This window comes from Orbicella faveolata, unplaced genomic scaffold (genome assembly GCF_042242905.1).
Source record: "Orbicella faveolata isolate gen_17 unplaced genomic scaffold, um_ofav_v1 contig_2, whole genome shotgun sequence".
Taxonomy (NCBI): Eukaryota; Metazoa; Cnidaria; class Anthozoa; order Scleractinia; family Merulinidae; genus Orbicella; species Orbicella faveolata.
The window spans coordinates 8123823-8135674 of NW_028301547.1; the positions used below are offsets into that span (position 1 = coordinate 8123823).

The 11852-nt window shown below is 38.0% G+C and overlaps 1 long non-coding RNA gene and 1 pseudogene across 2 annotated transcripts; one reads left to right on the forward strand and one right to left on the reverse strand.

Moving 5' to 3' along the window:
* Window positions 1-5081: 5081 nt before the first annotated feature.
* On the reverse strand, window positions 5082-9347 carry LOC149111802 (uncharacterized; annotated as a pseudogene). Its single transcript, XR_016207494.1, has 2 exons — window positions 9110-9347; window positions 5082-8195 (listed from the first exon to the last, which is right to left on the reverse strand). The product of XR_016207494.1 is annotated as an uncharacterized LOC149111802 (transcript).
* Window positions 5782-11603, forward strand: LOC149111803 (uncharacterized). The gene is made up of 3 exons (XR_016207496.1): window positions 5782-5862; window positions 6643-9988; window positions 10852-11603. It is a non-coding gene; the product is annotated as an uncharacterized LOC149111803 (long non-coding RNA).
* Window positions 11604-11852: the final 249 nt, after the last annotated feature.

The following is an 11852-nucleotide window of genomic DNA, read 5'->3' on the forward strand; positions in this document are numbered from 1 at the left end:
AATCTTGTCAAAGCCCATTTTATTTATAGCACCTAATTTATGATATCTATTTTTTCCCCTACCAGTTCATGCTTGTAACTCGTTTCAATTTCTTAAACTCTTTTTATATAACTATTTCAACTACTACACGTTAGTTTTTTTTTAACTCTATTTTTATAACTATTTTATATTATTAGACGTTTTATATTTTTAGAAATTGTATTTAGCAGGGCCCCTCTGGATACCAGCCACTGTGATGAATGGGCCACCCTGCATAAATAAAGTTTTACCTACCTACCTACCATTAAATCAACCCCAGACAGTAAAATGATCACCACCGAGTTTATTTCCAGTATTATTTGTATGACTGAGCTTTCAAAAGTAGCCTGTACACAACTTAAAGGTTTTACTAGGTTATTTCCTTTCGATTTATACCTAATTAATTTCGTAATATTTTCAGACCATTACGCGATGTAAATTCCACAATAAACCTCACGCAAGCAACGGAGTTTATCGGTAGATTTTGTCACATATTTCACGGTTATTCAAACAAAAACTTACATATTCCACATATCAACATTGCCCAAATCCATTCGCGATAAAAACGACGGCGAAAAAGAGTGGATCTCTCTCAAAAATCGTTTTTTTGTACCTCGAAACAACTTTTTGCCATACATTTCCTTCTAGCGACTAGCAATGTTTGCCCCCTGACGATCCCAGAGTTCTTCGCGCAAACACGGGTATCCGATTACTGGCAACTCATTCATTTAATTTTTTTGTAATTGGATACCCACGTAAATGACACGTCAATTTACGGGCGCTTTAATAGGCTTCCTTCGCAATGTTTCCTACAGTTTTAATTTCAAAACTTATGAAAACCGCTTCATACGTTTTCGTTGAAAAGTAAATCTCAAAAGACATGTTTAATTCAAAAATTTGTTATGGATAGGATTAATAAGTAATTGGACCTCGGATCGTACAATTCGGGGAGTAATCGTGCTCGTAATTTCAAATGGAAATTTACTCGCGTGATTAATTATTGTAATTGAATTAAGTGGAGTGCGATTTTGATCGGAAATCGTACCAGTAATTTCAAAATCACAAGTACGATTTCAGACTAAAATTACACAACACCAAGTTCAATTGCCACTTTCATAGATCCTTTTTGAAATCTCACAATTTTATCTGTCTGATTTTAATCTTTATTGACCTTAGTTTCAATTAAACTCGTCACATTTGTGGCCATTTATACCAAACGATTTGTATTCCCTGTGGTCTAACTATCTCTTCAGGAAACTAGAGCGACGCCTTGCAGAGCTCTCGATGTCTTAATGTTTGCAAATGACTCAAAATAAAAAAAAAAATGCTTTTGTCCGTGATCAGTCTTGACAGTAGTAATGGGCGTGCTGTTATTTGTGGTGGTTCTTATTCAGTGTCGATCAAGGTGTGGCTCATAAATAAAATGCGGCGGAAACACATTAATTTGAGGTGAAGTAAACTCATTAATTTGTCCGTGATCAGTCTAATCTTGACAATAGTGATGGGCGTACTGTTATTTGTGGTGGTTCTTATTCAGTGTCGATCAAAGTGTGGCTCATAAATAAAATGCGGCGGAAACTCATTCATTTGAGGTGGAATACATTAATGTCTGAAAGATCTCAGACAAATGGCGTATGGACATAATACAATGTCAACATGTCAGGAAACAATTATTGTTCGAAAAGGCCTCATCAGGAAGGCGGATTTGCCAGGTTAATTGGGTTTCTTCTTAATTCATTATGTGTTAAAAATAAACGCAAGCCTGAAAAGAACGTCTGGTTTTTAGTGACATGTTAGACACTGAGCACCATGCGGAAAGATCACAACGACAACCCAATGTTTTAAGTTTGCAAAGCAGGTGCATTATTGGTTCAGTCACCGCTTCCAACCCATGCAAAGAAAAAGAAGACCGAATGAGCGAATAAATAAGTGAATGAATGAATGAATGAATGAATATATCTGACTGATTTTCCACAACATTCCCATACAATTAAACTCCTTTGTTCATGTAACCTGCTATTTGTTTTTTGCTTCCTAAACGCAGCAGCTTGTAAAGCCTATTTAGTCTGAAATGTAGAGAACAGCTTGCTGTGTGTTTCATTTATTTATTTACTTATTTTATTTTTCGATAACATCCCCCGTTCCCTTTTTAATTGATGTTAACTTTAGCCCATCCTAAACTCGTCTGAATTTTAGTTCGCATGGTGACTCGGAGAAGGAGTGATCCATTGGGTCTCTAAAACTGCTGTCTAAAGAAAGGTAACGGGGGGACATAATTATTCCAATGGAAGTGAAAGTCTAACGATAAGTGTCGTCAATAATCCTACATGAGACGGGCCTGAGATGCAACGGGTCGCCGTTTAGCCACGTAATTAGGTCGTTTGCATTGTGGCGATAATGCTTCAGACAGCAAAGAGCTTAAGCCACATCAGTTAGGGCTTCGAAGTGCAATTGAAGGGATTTCTGGAAAGAAGGTAATCTCAACATCCTTAACGCCAGAAAATGTTATATTTGGAGTATTCAATGTCGCAGAGGACTTTCATATTCTAAACCATATTATTTTATTAACCAAATATTATATTTATAATTGTAATTAAAATATCATACATCCTTCTCTAAAAGTCTTCATAGCCAAGGTTAAAGCAACTTGTCAGATTGAATAGAAAATTGATGTTACCAGCAATAAATTGGTAAAACATTATGAAAAATGGAACTAATTTCTACCTTGCTTCAGCTAATTTAGTTTATGTTTTGTGATGGTGTATGTAGAGATCTATTTACATTGTAATGATGATAGGCTTCTTTACCTCCCTTTTTCTTCTTTTTTTTGTGTGTTTATTTGTGTGTGTGTCTGTATTGTAAAACTAGCATTATAGTATCTCTTTGCTTGTCCCTTGCACAACTTACAAATAAAAACCATAAAATACAAAAAAAAAAAGATATGCTATTAAGTTTTGTCAATAATCCTACATGAGACGGCCCTGAGATGCAACGGGTCGCCGTTTAGCCACGTAATTAGGTCGTTTGCATTGTGTCGATAATGCTTCAGACAGCAAAGAGCCTTAGCCACATTAATTAGGGCTTCGAAGTGCAATTGAACGGACATCTCTAGCTGCTCTATTTGGCCTGAACTTTAATGAAGGTTAACTTAAGACTTACATTTGAAAGAAACTGTTCAGTAGTGTTAAGAACGGTGCTTTCCTGCTCGATGAAACCCAAGTACACCTGAGGCATTGTTTTTGCAAGGAAAACATGGCCATGAACCAGGCAGTGTTGGACATGACTCGCAAGGCGTATTGGGATAAGTTTTCGCTCGAGGTTATTTTCATCTGATCACCGAACGGCAAACAAATATCTGTACGCTGAAGGTGAAATGACAGTGAAAATGAAGGTGAAAATGTGACTTCAGTGAAAGAAATCTCGAAGGACATCCATATAATATATAGATTTAACCAGGCCTAAAGGCGGAGCTCCTCAGAATTTTAATTGGATGTTGTTAATAGTTAAAATCATTATATATTGTAGTCACCATCTGTCTTCTCATTGGCTAAAAAAAAAAACTACAGTTAATTCTGGGAAACAGCGCAACCTACAGATTATTCACTAATCTGCTAGCAGATCAGTGAATAATCTGTAGGTTGCGCGCGCCATGCATGATTTTCAAGAGTAACGTCAAGTTCACGGACAGCGAAGTAAGAACATGGCTTGTCGAAAATAAACTGTGTTCGGTGCGATAATGCATTTGTCGTTATTTTCTTTAAATCAATGTATAAGAAAACAATTATTAGATTCGGTTTTTGTGATATCCGAAATAATCAAGGGCTCGGTTAGTGTTATCAGCTTCACTTACCTCCACCTTGATTATTCCGGATATCACAAAAACATCAGCCAATAAATTGTTTATAATCCAACTTGCATGGCATCCGCGTTGGATTACATTGTAATGCAAATAAAAAAAGCTAAGCATTAAACTTAAAGGGCTATTGGGCTGAATTGTATGCACCAAATAAATCAACGTGTGAGAAGAACAGAGAAAGGGTTTTTCTGTATTGAACACATTCCTCGTGTGTGCGGCCCCACGCATGCTTTACCGAAAACCGTGGGAAAGAACGCAAAACAAGTAAGCGTGCGAGCGTGACTGTGAGCGTGACGTGCGAGCGACGAATGGCAATGCCGCGAGCGGCTAGCAGCCGTCTTCCGATGTCCGCGCTACTAGCGGCTCGCGGCATCGTTGCTCGCACGTCACGCTCACAGTCATGAGTCACGCTCGCGCGCTTACTTGTTTTGCGTTCTTCCCCATGGATTTTCGAGGAAGAGAGAGACTGCTCGCAGTCTAGGTGATGTGATAATGAAAATGAAAATTTAGGCCTCACGGAATGGTTTGCAGTACATCAGCAGGAAAAAATTTATGACATGCGTAGTTGAACCGTTTCTCGGAAACACTTGCTCCAGTCAAGTTATTGTAAACTTTTTGGCTGAATATCGTCTTCCGACGCGAAGTTTTAGGCCCATAGACGTGCAAAGAAGGAAGAATGGGACACGGCTGAAAGTTCTACCGTTTTAATTTTTTCTCTTTCGTCGCGTAAGTGGCAGAAATACGTATTTTTTTACTTTTTTGCCGTCCTCAGCGGGCAGAGGCGGTGATATCGAAAAACCGAAACGGTGAAATTGGAGATTTGCCTTCTAGTTTCCTGGATAATGAAGGTCTGGAGGCCTAGACTGATTGCTCTTGAAGTTATTTCAACTTTTTCCCCGCGCGCCCAAGATATTGTAGTGAAATAAATATTGAATGCACTAAGCGCACGGAGACAGCTTGGGAGATGTTAAATTCGAGGCTACGAGAGGTGAGTTCACGCTCCATTCTTTCAGGTAAATGCAAATAGTTACCCCCTGCTAGTATTGATTAGTAAGCCACAACAACTGTTTGGTATTCCAGTAATGATTTTTTTCCAGCATAATAGGCACTTTCATTTTTAATGTTCTGAATAAAGGTGGTCTTGTTTAGACATCCCGCTGTTGATAACATTTTCATATTTTGGGAGGGAATAAAATTATTCAGTCTGTTGTGCGTTTTATCAGTTACATCAGGTTTTAATAAACACTGCTCTGCTTTACATTCCACTATATTAGGCTACTTTCGATTCCTTTCTACCTTGTTTTTTCTCTCATGCAACATGGTACCTCATGTACATTAGTACACTGCTTTATGTTATTTTATCTTATACAAGCTACACTCTTGTGTAATTTTAAGCAAACTTTACGTTAAAAATTACCAATACTTACATTTTTTACTGTGAAAATTATGCGGCTCACTTATCATACTAGTTTTAAACAACTGCCCCATATGAATGATAATGAAAAACAATTATGTATGTTCAAATCCATTGTAAACTGCCGACTGTACAACTTTACAGCAATCATGCATTATAATCACTCAGAAGTATTTTTATATTCACATTCACTGTAAACTGCTGACTGTACAACTCTACAGTAATCATGCATTACATTATAATCACTCAGAAGTATTTTGATATTTATGATCACTATTATTTACACTGCAACAATTTGTATTTTACAAATGGGTAAGACTCCCCACAAACTAATTACTTTATCTGAATCTCAGATAGAACATAGTTGAAGCGCATTTGTTTAGTATGAAATTGTTACAATTGAAAATAATCTTTTTGTGAAAGAACCTTTTTAGAAAGAGCCACCCCATATTTGACTTTCATTCTTCTTGTATAGGAAACTGGGTGGTATGCATGTCCAAAGTGCATGGAAGATCAATGTTCAAAGACTGTACAATGTTTGACAGGTTTTGTACGAAGAACTGGCATTCTCTTGGTAAGTCATGTGTTGAAAGTTCCTGTCCATAACCCCATACCTCAGTAGCTGCAAGTTGCATTAGAGATGGAACCTTTCCAGCTGTTCTGAATTCTGTAATGACAGTTGGCCGGAATGACCTCTGGTTTTCCAATTGTGATGTGCCTTTGGTGGAAGCTTTCCACTGCAGTTCAAGTTTGCGGCCTTCAGCTTTGAGGGACTGGATCATGCTTGAGGTGTTGCTATTTAGTTTCCTTGCTTCCCAAGCTTTGGGATATACATCTTTTGCAGTCAGTGGCTCATGGTTTTCACATTTTCGGATCATCTTTAACTTCTTTCTTGCCTCTTGCAAAAGGTCTGAGGTCAGCATGTTTGCATATGCCTTCATTCTCTCTTCATGTACTTCTCTTGCTGCTTCAGTGGTGCGGTTGTTGTTTTTTCCACTGTGAAGTATGTTCTCAACAAATGTTATCGAGGCTTGTTTTGACAGCTCTGACATGTTGTTTTGAAGATAAAGTTGTGAAAGGTTGAACTGCCTTTCAGCAATTACATTGTTCACAGGAATACTGAAAATGTGTTTGGCATAGAACTCGAAAAGGTGGGGGTTAGCTTCTTTACTGATGAGACTACTCTGTGGTGATGTTGCAACTCTTTTGATATCATTCAGTAGTTATGGTTCCTTCAAGTTCCAGACTTCTGCCCATTTAACTAAACCAGTTCTGTCCTTACAAACCAATGTGTGAAGATTTTGTCCGTGGACATAGAAATTTTGCACTGACCTGCTTTCTTTTTCTCTTTCAGTTGGCAGCATGACAGGAATTTCAAGAGCCTTCAAAACAGAATACCAGAAAGAACTTTGGTATCTTGGATCAGCTCCAATTCCAAATAACTTGGGGAAGGACAACCACTCTGATCCATGGTCTTTAACAACTTTAAGTGCTTCTTGCAACATTGGCCTCTGCACTTCCTGACAAAAGTGGTTGATGGCTGCAGGATCCTTCAGTGACATCTTCATCTGCTGCTCAGTTAAAGGAAAATATGCTGATGGAGACATCAACATTTTACTTAATGTTTCATGATGTTTAAGGACAGTTGCTGGCCATAATCATGCCAGGTATCCACTGGAGAAGCCAAGTTCTTGATCTGTTGCTTGTGATGCATTGAGAGATGGAATAAGAAACTTGTCAAGAAACTCGTACAAAAACTTAATTTCCACTTGAATCATTGGACAGGAGCTCAACTTGATAACATTCTGCCACACTGTGTAGTGGCTGTCTGACTTTGGCATTCTTTCCAGGACACTCTCTCCAAGTTGTAGACAGGCTTTACCATACTTCAAGTGCCATTGAAGTGTCTCATAGTAGTATGTCCACCTCGTGTCAATAAAGGACTGGGGAAGGGGTGGCTCTTTACTTAAGATTCCTAGTGATACATACATTGATTTGTACTGACTTGGGCGTTCATGATGAAGCCAAGATACCTTATAAAGTAGTTGCAATACATGGTTGTTATTCATGTCACCCTTGGCCCCAAACCCAGCTTGGCACATCCTTCTTAACATAATGTTCAGGACGTGGGGGTAACATCCAACAAAGAACATGTCCTTTTCAAAAACCCTTGAATTATTTGCTATTAAACCATTAGCCTTCCCCTTCTGGGTTGAGGCATTATCCCCAACCAAACCTGAAATATTAGTTATGCCATATTCATCATGAACAACATGATATTCTACATCAGACTGGTGTTTTCCTGACCCACTCGCTGTCAAACTGTTACCAAGGACATATGCCCTGGGTTCATTGATCTCTGGGCACCAGGTATGGACACCTACAATGTGCCGCTCTTCGCCACCTTTGTTGGAGTCATCACTCCATACATGGAAATCATATTGGCTACTTGCAAATCTTTTGCGTAATATCAGTTTATCGGCCTCCCCTAATAGGATATTCCAGTCTGCCAGTGTGGATGGCGAGACAACAACATTTGTTGGGGGGCTACAGTTGAATAAATACTGAAAATTAGATGTAATGCAATGGGTGTCTTTTGGCTAGAAAGCAAACATGCATGCTGTAAATATCTCATCCAGGCCATAAACATGACTGTTCTACGATTTGTTCCATTTTTGCCATGAGAAAATGTGTCCACAAGGGAATACCTAGGTTTCTTTACATTTTCATCATTTTCCTTTAATTGTCTTTTCAGCTTTGTGGAAGCAGATTTTGTCCCTCGTAGTTTGTTACCGACTTGTTTCGTTTTCAATTCAGTAGACTTCAAAGTTCTTTCACGCTTCTTTGCTTCACTTTGTAACTTCAAGACATCTTTCCTTAGGTCATTGTTAATTCTTCTCAAAAATACTGTAAATATGAAAATGTCATAATTAAAAACTGTTCCTTACTATGATAAATAGGGCCTTACAAGTTTTACTTGTATTTTGTTTTTTTTTTAAACAATAAATTTAAGGATAGAAAAACTAAAGTATACAGTGTACTTGTGTGGATTTCTGAAAGTTACTGTTTCCTCGGCGGTCCGCTTATATCGAGTCGAGATGTTGACTTGCGAATTTACAAAACGAAAGGCAGACAAACCCTTTGGGGAAAAATTGCATTTTCACAAAATTTACGACTAGACTAAAATTTGTCGGTCGCTTTTGGTTAAAAGGCTGTTAACATGAACCTACGAAAGTACCTGAAGTACTGGCGTAATACACGAAAGCCGGTCGGCCACAGAAAATTAAAAATAACCTAAATATCTATCTAATTTTGAACATTTTGCAATGGTTCGAGCAAGCAGACTTTTTTAAAAGAGCATTTAGCTGCGATTCAAATCTTGTTTACTGCGTACCCAGCTATGAAGGAGCCCTTTTTTTGCGAAGCGGTGATATCCAGTCCAGAGTATGTTATTAAATTTTTGTCTGCTTCGGAACTCGGTGTCCAACTCGATCGCCAAAATCGCCGCTTCAAGTTTGGTATTTTGACACAGCCGTGTCCTATGTGACCATACCATTTAGTTTGCTTCATTTTACAAACTTTTTAAAACTATTTTCGTTTTAAGTATTCCTTGACCCCTTGTAGTGGTAATATATTATTACGTTAAATAAGTTTGAGTTTAAAAAATTTAGTGACAACATCGAAACTCGCATTAATTGACATCGCCACGAATTTTTAATGTATTTGTGGGAAAGCGGCTTTTACTGGTAATTCAGAAGCTTTAAGAAACACTTTTTAGGAGATTTATAGACGGCTTGATGACTACTTGAGCAGACACTTACCTATACTTCGTCGTAGAGTTTGTATTGTCCTCTTCAGGCCGGCACTTTCACACTGTAGGCGTTTACAGTCTCGCTCGAGTTTGTCGATTTTTTCCTCGCTCGACAGGTTTTTCAATTCTACTCGGACACTGCTTGCAGCTATTTTTTTCACGTTTTCATCGGTAATTTCTTTCTTCTTCTTTACTGACGGTTGATTTAACCGGGAAAAATGACTGCCGTGAACTCTTTTTCGTCCCATCTGCTCGACATTTTGTTGCAATTTTAAAATAATTTGCTTGAGTGAGCTTGAATGTAAACAGCGAGTTGAGCCCGCGTATCCCTACGAACAGCAGTTTCCCAAAAAAAAGTACTCTGCGCATGTCACAAAAAATTGGGCATCAGCGGTCCAAGGGGTAGGATACCGTTCCGTGAGGCCTAAAATTGAGCGTTAATTCATGGGCAGATTTCAGGGGAACTTAAGAGGCCACCCCTTCCCCCTCCCCCACGACTTTTTTCTATCTAGATCTCTTCGAACGTTCGTTGCACAAATCGTCCCATGTTGGGTCGCCGTTCACGTAGCCCTGCGCCTGCACTCAGCGGATTTTCCCCTTTCGAGAGGGGCCGAGGAACACTGGGAACAAGACATTAATTCGCCGCTCGTGGCAAGTATATAACCCTGCAAAACACGTCGGATTTAACCATTTTGATCAGAGTTTTTAGGTTTCAAGTGATGTTTCCTCTTTATTAGGTATCGGAAAAATTAACGCTCAGTTATAAACATGTCAGATCATAAGCAACGTGTTCACGAAAGGTCTAACAAGATCCGCAACAGAAAAATTCGAAGTTGAACGCCATGAAATGTTGACACAAGAATAGGTACTTTCTTGAAAAGATTAAGAGGTAAGCCATCTGATATTTTTCATTGTAGATAGTGGTAGGCTTTAGGGTTGATTACAATGTTACAGTGTAGGTAGGCTTATTTTACACTAGATTTTTGATTCGGTCAGTGTAAAACGCAGACTGCGGACTGCAAACTACAGACTAAAATGTAGACTGACCATTGAGTCCTAAGCGAAAACAGGGTAACTGGAGGCTAACCTAAGTGATATCCAGGCCAACTGGAGTGATATTCAGACTAACCGGAGCGCGAGTCAGCTGACCGGAGCACAGTCTTTCACTGCAATTAGCCTGAATAATCATGTTTAAGACCAGCGCCTGATACGATTATTATAAAACGATATGTACTTATGAAGTCTGTAGTCTGCAGTCTGCATTTTACCCCGGTTTGCAGTCCACAGTCTGCGTTTTACACTGACGATTTTCAATTTGATTGCCAGCAAAGTGGAAGTGAAATCGGAACATCTTTGTACATTACTAAATTACATAAGCCATCAAGGAATATTCGACCGTACAGGCCCTTTCATAAAATAACCACAGAATCATTTAAATAATATATAGAACAGCTAAACTGTTGGAATTTTGTAAGCAGTATCATCAGTACAGAGTAAATGATGCAGTGCATAAATTAGTATCTTTAGAACATAAAGGAAAAAGAGTCTACTCCCATATACAATGTACTTAAATGTTGGGTGTTAAAGTTCAAAATATCATAGGTAATCAAATTTCTGTGGGTCCCAGGTTAGAATCTAGTTGTAGTTTATAACAAATTAGGTGGCTATTATGTTAGTTACAGTAATTTAATGGAATAATTTTGAATAATTAATTTGTTTATATATTTATGTCCATTTATATTCTGTTTGCAGAATGCTAAAATGGATACAATTTATTGGTTCTATTTGACAAACAAATCAAACAAGACGCATGCAGGTTGTGGTTTCACTAGATAGTACAACGGTAACCAGAGTTGTGGGAATATCGTTCCAGATTTGTACTATCCTTGTCAGCAAAAGCTTATACTAAGTATGTCAGTTGCTTGACTAAAACAATAATGAGGGTTAATCATTCTGTAATCATTGCAGGCTTTGTTAAATTTACTTTCTAGACTGTTCTTCGTTTTTGGACTATTTGTATTTTGGCCAATGTACTATAATGTGTTGTCCCTAAAAAGGCCAACCACTGTGATAAAATTGTACAATTGAAGTGCATGGTACCTTTGCAGTTATTGGAGAGCAAACTGAGTTGCTAGTTTAACCAAAGATGATACCAAAGTTAGCGAAACCACCAAAATTTTAAATTTTTATTCATCCCTATTTATAGCTGTGTCAAATTAACCATCGCTTTACTTGAGTAACTGTAAGCGTCGGGGGATTCTTGTTTTTCAAAATCCCACAAACTATTAAAATACTGGATGTGGTTCTTGATACAAAAGGATAGCAATTATGTGGACTTTCAGTAATATATAAAGACAGAGTGTTTATCCTGGGACAAAACGAAAACCAAAACTATACATGAATTTATAGTTCCATGGCCTATGCAATACATCCTTGTTCTGTGGTTTATGTGGTTTGAGATCTCACTTGTGATTGGTTATTACACAATAAACATTCCAGGCATATTTTAGGTGTTCACGGTTTTGTGAGTTTGACGGTAATAAGTATTTCTTTAAAAAAGTCTTTCCTGGATTTTAAGAATACATTATTGGGAAACTTTGCTTGAACCCCTAACAAGTAAGCTGTTAGTGGTATTTCTGTCTTATGTAGTTTTGACTTGCAGGAGTCACAACCAGAAAGTACAACATAAAAGATTTTCAATTGTTTACTCACATCACTCCTCTCCTATTGGCAAGCAAGCTTAAAATGCATAG